Genomic DNA, 10,518 nt, shown 5'->3' with positions numbered 1-10,518 from the left:
TCTTTCAGAGCTCATCATCTAGTGATCATCTCTTCCTCAACTGCTCTCACCTCTCCCTGGAACAATAATACAATAAAACATTTGCATTTCATTGGCATCTATGTGCCAACCTCTATTTTCTCTCCACTCATCTTCCTGACCCTGTCAGTCTGGTCAGGTGCCATTCCCATACATTCCCATAGTATATGTTCTTACCTCTCTCCTAGAATGTATGACACCATTTTCAAGTTTACAGTTCCTTATCTACAACTCCAAAACCCAAAAAGCTCTGAAAACCAAAAGTTTATTTTAAAACTGATGCCAAAACATATTAACAGCAAAATCTGATGTGAACAGACATGAGGCTATTCATAATGTTGTTCTACTAGGGAAATGTTGCTGTATTTGTTTATTCGGAGGCTGTCCCAGGCTCCATCATGATGAAGCCATATCTGGTTATATGTAAGTATTGTCTTACCTTCCTAAAAAATCCACAAATAGTGTTGTTTCTGAGACACTTGTGGCCCAGATTCTTTGGATAAAGACACACGGAGCTGCTTGTTGCCTGATTTCTAGTCTGTGTCCCCTACCAGAGGGTGAGGTCTCTGGCATCAGCCCTGATTCCTTACACCTGCCCGGCACGTTAGTGGGTCTCAACAAATGTTGAACCAATGATTAAGCAAATATTCGTTATCGATTTAGCATATTTAAATGTATCAACTTTCTCTGTTATATTTTATTTATCTATCTACATATTCATTCATCCTTTCACTCATTCACAGAGGAGAGAAAGCTTTATTCATTCACACTGCTCCAGAGAAAGGCAAGATCACTTCAATATGCAGTTCTCTTGGGTTTCTGCCAATTCTCTCTGAATGCGTTTCAGCTCACCCTGCTTCTCTTTCTCCTCAGCTGCTACCCTCTCCTCTCCTGCCCAGCGTTTCAGGTAATTGTAGACTTGGCTTCACAGGTCAAGCCCAGGAACAGAGCAGAGTAGTGGCGGAGCTTGAAGAGGGAGGGACCTGCGTTGGCGGCATCATCTTGTCTGTGCTCTGTTCTTAATTTTTAAAAGTTACTATTTCGAGAAAGAAGAGTGAGAACTAACAGCCCGTTTTGAAAATTTCTTTTTTAAACTGAAAACAAATATTTGGTCAGATTCAAAAATCCGCAACAGAACCAAGAATAATATCATGTTTCCGAGTTTTTAGATTTGTGTTTTATTACCTAGATAAGACTAATGTTATGAATACTAGTGACGCAAAGGTCAAAGGAAACAACCTTCTTTAAAATGTTATGGCAATCTGACTAGTTAAAAAGCTGAAAAAAATGATCATAATGTCGGCAAGGATATAGTGAAATAGACATTCTCAAACAATGCTAGCAGGAGTATGGGTTGTTAGAGTCTTTCTAGAAAACACTTTACAATAAAAATCAAGAAGATTAAATTTACATCAGGGCTTCCTTGGTTGTTCAATGATAACGAATCTGCCTGCCAATGCAGGAGACCTGGGCTCTATCCCTGGTCCAGGAAGATCCCACATGCTGCAGAGCAACTAAACCTGGGTGCCACAACTATTGAGCCTGCGCTCTAGAGTCCGAGAGCCTTCATTATTGAGCCCATGAGCTGCAACTACTGAAGTCTGCATGCCTAGAGACTGTGCTCCGCAACATGAGAAGGCATCTCAGTGAGGAGCCTGCACATTAGGACAAGAAGTAGTCCCCTCTCATCGCTGCAGCTGGAGAAAACCCTGTAGCAAGAAGACCCAGCAGAGCCAAAAAAGAAAGTTTACATCCACAGTAGAAAGAAGGGATAATATTGAGCACATATTATTCAAGAAATTTTGTGTTCTTAAGGCGTATCAGATTTGTTATTTCTTTAGGAGGTTTCAAAATGTGTTTCTTTTTCTGAAAGCAGCCAGTATTTAGTTTTATAAGGCCTGCTTTGTTAATATTTTTTATATGAAAAGCTTTTAAGACTTTGTTTTGTTTAAACATTCTTTTAGAAAGTTATGGTTCCTATTCCATCTTGTCTTAACACATTGTATAAGTATGTGATGGGATAGTTTATAAAGGTCTCATAGATAATATGTTTTGTTGGTTTTGGCTAATAATTACATTAATACAGTACATAATAATTTTTGAACAGCTTATCAAAACAGTGCGGGCAATGCATAGTAAGCTCCACATTATATTAAACAAAGTAAATATAGAAAAACAGAAGGCACTCTATGTACACTAAATATGAAGGGTTTTTAATATGGAAATTAGAGGCGTCCACAATCATTGGAAGGATTGAGAAAGATCAGGGAAATTGGTCCAGTTGGTGGTCGGCTTCGAGAAAACTTTCTTGGAAGATTTTGTGGCTCTTAAGAGTTTCCTGGAAGCTCCCACAAGCTATGCAAGCTTGGAGCCCCAAATCAAGTAATTCGCCAGCAAGCACCATTAGCTATTGTCTATGGGACCAGAGAAGGTAATTTGCAGGAACTCATCCAGAAGCTACTGTGAAGTTCATGTCCACTGTCAGCCCACACATCTATCTGTCATTACCCTCGGAGAGTAATAGCTCCTGTTCCTCACCATTCCAATGTCACATAAATGCCTCTAGCTGGCAGACTCTTACCAGAACCATCTAGGAAGGGGAATTCTGGGAGCAATGCTTCTCAGTTTCTCCTCTGAGAATCAGATCACAGGGGAAAGTGTGATGCCAAATAGACAAGTCATGTTTGTTTTGGTGTTGATGACAACTGCATGATTATTATTATTATTTTTTTTTTTTTACTAACTTTCTATGCTGTCAGCATTGGTTCAATCAAATTCACTGTTACTACTTGACTGAGACCCAAAAATCTCTCAGCAAGCAAGCAAACAAAAGTACAGTTGAATTCATCCTTTACTGTTTGATTTTTTTTAGTATTCAAATGTATTATTATAGTTGGTTTTTTAAAATCAATATCCCAACTATGACAATACAGTTCATTTGATTAATATGTTTCTTAGGTAGAGTGAGTATAAAATTTAATATTTAAACTAGAAAACTTTTAATACTGAAAGGAAATTTCCATTAACAATTATACTGGGACAACAAGCACAAACCTGGATTGTCAAGGACAAATGGAGAGACCTGGTCACTCTTTTTCTTTTTAATTGAGGTATAGTTTATTTACAATATTAGTTTCATGTGTACAAAATAATGATTCAAAATTTATATAGGTTATACTCTATTTAAAGTTGTTATAAAATATTGACTCTATTTCCAATACAACATACAATTGAATTTATCTTTGATCTGTCATGCTGCCTATTCAGGATTATTACTACTTGATTCTTTGTTCCAAAAAGCTGAGGCTCAAGAAGCTGAAACAACACATATAATATTACCATTAATCTTCTTGTGTAAGACGAAATACAAATAAGACAGTGAGATTTTCACTGATCTATTTTCTAGAAGGAATTTTTCTATCCAGGACTTGTACTTAGAAAAGAATCTCAAATATTCTTCATTGTCAACTGTAGAAAAGACAATTTTTGGCAAGGTTTTAATGTAAATTTGCAACCTCCATGTTCTCAATCTCAAATTTAGTAACATAATTTTTTTTTAATGTATTTTGAATACTTAGTGCTTTTCTAATTCTTTCAACTTTATACATATTTTATTTTGGCTCAATGATAACATATACATTGTACATGAATTTGTAGCTTTTTCTATATTTTGAGGAAATTTTGAAAGACTAAAATTCTGCTTTATAAAACAAACTCTCAAGATATGAATAATACCAGAGGGCCTTTCCATAAAACACTCATGGTCTAAACTGAATAAAATGACAAAAATTTTTATTAAAATTGGAATGCCAGTGCACAAATACTATTAAAATGATTAGAATTATGATATAATAGAACATCTATAATTCTACTTACATTATAATTTGTAATTTTGTAAATATTTCTGGCTCAAAAAAGGTATAATATTGTTTTTTATATTATCTAAGTCACTCTCTCCTGATATTCAACTTATTGAATATGTTGTCATTTTATTTCACCTGATAAATTTATCTGATGTTAATTAAAAAGTTTAACTATTTTTATCCATTTACAAGTTATTAGCAACTGTGTATAAAAATAAGTTTTCCCAATCATCATTAATTATTCCAGCATTTCACTTCTGAAACAAGGAATATCCATTTGTATTTCAAATAACATTGAAGTAGATATTAACCAGTGAGGCAGCAAGCTGGAGTGAATAAAATGGACTAAAGAAATAGGCTTAAGGAAAAGAGATATTGGCTACAACTCTATTGCCATCATTTAAACAAGAGTTAGTGAGGTCCTCAGTAAGAAAGAGACCAAAGAAACAGAAAGAAGTGACCATTGCAAAATGTAACAGGGAGGGTTGTGGTTGGATGGCATCACTGATGGGGTGGACTTGAGTTGGAGTAGGCGCCAGGAGTTGGTGATGGACAGGGGAGCCTGGTGTGCTGCAGTCTATGGGGTCGCAGAATCGGACACGACTGAGCGACTGAACTGAACTGAACAGGGAGGGAGACTAGACAGGTTTTGGCAACTGGCTGAATATAAGGGCAAGAGAGATGATCATTTTATTTATTTAAGTTTTTTTTTATGTAGACCATTTTAAAGTTATTGGCTTATTTAATGGGCTGTGTAGGGTTTTGGTTGTGGCACACAGGACCTTTAGCCACAGTGCACAGACATTCTAGCTGTGGCACATGGGCTTAGCTGCTTCACAGCGTATAAAAGGGATCTTAGTCCTTTATCATGGATTGAATCCATGTACCCTGTACTGCAAGGCGAATTCTTAACCACTGGACCACCAGAGAAGTCCCAATATGGACCATTTTTAAAGTCTTTATTGAATATTGTTGCAATATTTCATTCCTGTTTTATGCTTTCGTTTTTGGTCACTAGGCATGTGGAATCAACTCCCTGACCAGTGGTTGAACCCACATCTCCTGCTTGGGAAGGTGAACTTTTAATCACTGGACCACCAGGGAAGTCTCAGATATTTTAGGTAGAAGATAATATAGGGTTCCCAGGTGGTGCTAGTGGTAAAGAATCTTCCTACCAATGCAGGAGACATAAGAGATGCGAGTTTGATCCCTGGGTCAGGAAGATCCCCTGGAGGAGGAAATGGCAACCCACTCCAGTATTCTTGCCTGGAGAATCCCATGGACAGAGAAGCCTGGGGGCTACAGTCATTGGGTTGCAAAGAATTGGACACAACTGAAGTGACTTAGCATGCAATATTGCTGTGAGAGAAAGATGCTGGGGTGGTAATACACAGTACAGAGAAGACCAAAAACAACATTTGAAGAATACCTACCCTGAAAAAGTGTGTAGGAAGGAGTGAGCAGAGAAAGATAGAGGAGGGAAAAAAAAGACAGTCTCACAAAGCCATAGGCAAGAGTTTAAGGAGATAGTGAGTTGCAATATTCATTGTTGCAGAACAGGCTCTGGATTTTCTGACTGGGAAGCATTTTGTGACCTTTAAGAGTAAGGGGCTTCCCAGGTGGCGCTAGTGGTAAAAAATCGGCCTGCCAATTCAAGATACATAAGAGACGTGGGTTTGACCCCTGGGTCAGGAAGATCCCCTTGAGAAAGCAATGGCAACCCACTCCAGTATTCCTGCCTGGAGAATCCCATGGACAGAGATGCCTGGCAGGCTATGGTCCATTGATTTGCAAAGAGATGATTGCAGCTGTAGTGCTGCATTTCTCTTTTACTTTCTTTTAAAATTCCCTATTACTCCTCCATTACTCCTTAACTTTCATTTTCATATATTTTTACAATTTTTTTAATTACAAAAAATTTTTCTCTCTTTTTTGTATTTTTTCTCTTATTTTTTTTAAAGCCCTCTATTACTCCTCTATTTTATTTATTTTATTACTCCTTAATTTTCATTTTCATTTCACTATAACCTTGCAAAAAAAAAAAAGAGGCCCTATTTTTAAACCAAACTTCATATATATTTGTTAAATTTTGTTTTTGTTTTTAATATTGTTTTTTTAAGAGTCTAACCTCTACTCTAGATTTTTAATCTTTGTTTTTCAGTTTTTGATATCAATTTTGGACATTTAAGAATCCAATATTCAGTACCCATTTTTACTCAAGAGTGTGTTGATTACTCTCTCCCACTTTTGGCTCTCCATTTCTCCCTCAGATCACCTCTATTTCCTCCCTCCCCCTTCTCTTCCCAATCCAATTCTGTGAATCCCTGTGGCTGTCTGGGCTACGGAGAACACTTTGGGAACAGAGAACTGCGTAGATCTGTCTCTCTCCTCTTGAGTCCCCCTTTTTCTCCTGCTCATCTCTATTTCCCTCCTCCCTCTCCTCTTCTTCATGTAACTCTGTGAACCTCTCTGGGTGTCCCTCATGGTGGAGAATCTCTTCACCATTAACCTAGAAGTTTTATTATCAGTGCTGTATAGTTGGAGAAGTTTTGAGACTACTGGAAGAATAAGACTGAAATCCAGAGGCAGGAGACTTAAGCCCAAAACCTGAGAACACCAGAAAACTCCTGACTACATGGAACATTAAGTAATAAGAGACCATCCAAAAGTCTCCATAACTACACTGAAACAAACCACCACCCAAGAGCCAATAAGTTCCAGAGCAAGACATACCACGCAAATTCTCCAGCAATGCAGGAACATAGGCATGAGTGTCAACATAAAGGCTGCCCAAAGTCACACCTAACACATAGACCCATCTCAAAACTCACTATTGGACACTCCATTGCACTCCAGAGAGAAGAAATCCAGTTCCACACACCAGAACACCGACGCAAGCTTCCCTAACCAGGAAACCTTGACAAGCCAATCGTCCAACCCCACCCACTGGGTGAAACCTCCACAATAAAAAGGAACCACACACCAACAGAACACAGAAAGGCCACTCCAGACACAGCAATCTAAACAAGATGAAAAGGCAGAGAAATACCCAACAAGTAAAGGAACATGAAAAATGCCCACCAAGTCAAACAAAAGAGGAGGAGATAGGACATCTACCTGAAAAAGAATTTGGAATAATGATAATAAAAATGACCCAAAATCTTGAAAACAAAATGGAGTTACAGATAAATAGCCTGGAGACAAAGATTGAGAAGATGCAAGAAATGTTTAACAAGGACCTAGAAGAAATAAAAAAGAGTCAATTAAAAATGAATAATACAATAAATGAGATCAAAAACACTCTGGATGGAACCAACAGTAGGATAACAGAGGCAGAAGATAGGATAAGTGAGGGAGAAGATAAAATGGTGGAAATAAATGAAGTAGAGAGGGAAAAAGAAAAAAGAATCAAAAGAAATGAGGACAACCTCAGGGACCTCTGGGACAATGTGAAACGCCCCAACATTCGAATCATAGGAGTCCCAGAAGAAGAAGACAAAAAGAAAGGCCATGAGAAAATACTCGAGGAGATAATAGCTGAAAACTTCCCTAAAATGGGGAAGGAAATAATTACACAGGTCCAAGAAACCCAGAGAGTCCCAAACAGGATAAACCCAAGGCAAAACACCCCAAGACACATATTAATCAAATTAACAAAGATCAAACACAAAGAACAAATATTAAAAGCAGCAAGGGAGAAACAACAAATAACACACAAAGGGATTCCCATAAGGATAACAGCTGATCTATCAATATAGATCATATAGATATATATTCCCTTCTTCAGGCCAGAAGGGAATGACAGGACATACTTCAAGTAATGAAAGAGAATAACCTACAAACTAGATTACTGTACCCAGCAAGGATCTCATTCAGATATGAAGGAGAATTCAAAAGCTTTACAGACAAGCAAAAGCTGAGAGAATTCAGCACCACCAAACCAGCTCTTCAACAAATGCTAAAGGATCTTCTCTAGACAGGAAACACAGAAAGGTTGTATAAATGTGAACCCCAAACAACAAAGTAAATGGCAACAGGACCATACCTATCAATAATTACCTTAAAAGTAAATGGGTTGAATGCTCCAAACAAAAGACAAAGATTGGCTGAATGGATACAAAAACAAGACCCCTACATATGCTGTCTACAAGAGACCCACCTCAAAACAAGGGACACATACAGACTAAAAGTGAAGGGCTGGAGAAAAAAATTTCACCCAAACGGATACCAAAAGAAAGCAGGAGTCACAATACTCATATCAGATAAAGACTTTTAAAATAAAGACTGTGAAAAGAGACAAAGAAGAACACTACAGAATGATCAAAGGATCAATCCAAGAAGAAGATAAAATTATAAATATATATGCACCCAACATAGGAGCACCACAATATGTAAGGCAAACGCTAATGAGTATGAAAGAGGAAATTAACAGTAACACAATAATAGTGGGAGACTTTAATACCCCACTCACAACTATGGATAGATCAACTAAACAGAAAATTAACAAGGAAACACAAACTTTAAATGACACAATGGACCAGCTAGACCTGATTGATATCTATAGGACATTTCACCCCAAAACAACCAATTTCACCTTTTTCTCAAGCGCACATGGAACCTTCTCCAGAATAGATCACATCCTGAGCCATAAATCTAGCCTTGGGAAATTCAAAAAAATTGAAATCATTCCAGTCATCTTTTCTGACCACAGTGCAGTAAGATTAGATCTCAATTACAGGAAGAAAAGGTATTAAAAATTCAAACATATGGAGTCTAAATAACACGCTTCTGAATAACCAACAAATCATAGAAGAAATTAAAAAAGAAATCAAAATATGCATAAAAATGAATGAAAATGAAAACACAACAACCCAAAACCTATGGGACAGTGTAAAAGCAGTGCTAAGGGGAAGGTTCATAGCATTACAGGCTTACCTCAAGAAACAAGAAAAAAGTCAAATAAATAACCTAACTCTACACCTAAAGCAACGAGAGAAGGAAGAAATGAAGAACCCCAGGGTTAGTAGAAAGAAAGAAATCTTAAAAATTAGGGCAGAATTAAATGCAGAAGAAACTAAAGAGACCATAGCAAAAATCAACAAAGCTAAAAGCTGGTTTGTTGAAAAAATAAACAAAATTGACAAACCATTAGCAAGACTCATTAAGAAACAAAGGGAGAAGAACCAAATTAACAAAATTAGAAATGAAAATGGAGAGATCACAACAGACAACACTGAAATACAAAGGCTCATAAGAGACTACTACCAGCAGCTATATGCCAATAAAATGGACAACTTGGAAGAAATGGACAAATTCTTAGACAAGTATAACTTTCCAAAACTGAACCAGGAAGAAATAGAAGATCTTAACAGGCCCATCACAAGCAAGGAAATCGAGACTGTAATCAGAAATCTTCCAGCAAACAAAAGCCCAGAACCAGGTGGCTTCACAGCTGAATTCTACCAAAAATTTAGAGAAGAGCTAACACCTATCTTACTCAAACTCTTCCAGAAAATTGCAGATGAAGGTAAACTTCCAAACTCATACTATGAGGCCACCATCACCCTAATTCCAAATCCAGACAAAGATGCCACAAAAAAAGAACACTACAGGCCAATATCACTGATGAACATAGATGCAAAAATCCTTAACAAAATTCTAGCAAACAGAATCCAACAACATATTAAAAAAAATCATACACCATGACCAAGTGGGCTTTATCCCAGGAATGCAAGGATTCTTTAATATCTGCAAATCAATCAATGTAATACACCACATTAACAAATTGAAAGATAAAAACCATATGATTATCTCAACAGATGCAGAAAAAGCCTTTGACAAAATTCAACATCCATTTATGATTAAAACTCTCCAGAAAGCAGGCATAGAAGGAACATACCTCAACATAATATAAGCATATATGACAAACCCACAGCAAACATTATCCTCAATGGTGAAAAATTGAAAGCATTTCCCCTAAAATCAGGAACAAGACAAGGGTGCCCACTCTCACCACTACTATTCAACATAGTTTTGGAAGTTTTGGCCACAGCAATCAGAGCAGAAAAAGAAGTAAAAGGAATCCAGATAGGAAAAGAAGAAGTGAAACTCTCACTGTTTGCAGATGACATGATCCTCTACATAGAAAACCCTAAAGACTCTACCAGAAAATTACTAGAGCTAGTCAACGAACACAGTAAAGTTGCAGGATATAAAATTAACACACAGAAATCCCTTGCATTCCTATACACTAACAATGAGAAAACAGAAAGAGAAATTAAGGAAACAATACCATTCACCACTGCAACAAAAAGAATAAAATACTTAGGAGTATATCTACCTAAAGAAACAAAAGACCTATACTTAGAAAACTATTAAACACTGATGAAAGAAATCAAAGAGGACACAAACAGATGGAGAAATATACAGTGTTCATGGATTGGAAGAATCAATATTGTCAAAATGGCTATACTACCCAAAGCAATCTATAGATTCAATGCACTCCCTATCAAGCTACCAATGGTATTTTTCACAGAACTAGAACAAATAATTTCACAATTTGTATGGAAAAACAAAAAACCTCAAATAGCCAAGGCAATTTTGAGAAAGAAGAATGGAACTGGAGGAATCAACCTGC

At 36.9% G+C, this 10,518-nt stretch overlaps 1 pseudogene; it reads right to left on the bottom strand.

The window, feature by feature from the left end:
• Positions 1–808: 808 nt before the first annotated feature.
• On the bottom strand, positions 809–1,019 carry LOC122676903 (annotated as a pseudogene).
• Positions 1,020–10,518: the final 9,499 nt, after the last annotated feature.

Source organism: Cervus elaphus, chromosome 20 (genome assembly GCF_910594005.1).
Source record: "Cervus elaphus chromosome 20, mCerEla1.1, whole genome shotgun sequence".
NCBI lineage: Eukaryota > Metazoa > Chordata > Mammalia > Artiodactyla > Cervidae > Cervus > Cervus elaphus.
The sequence above is the reverse complement of the archived record's forward strand: the minus strand, read 5'-3'. Positions and strand labels throughout refer to the sequence as shown.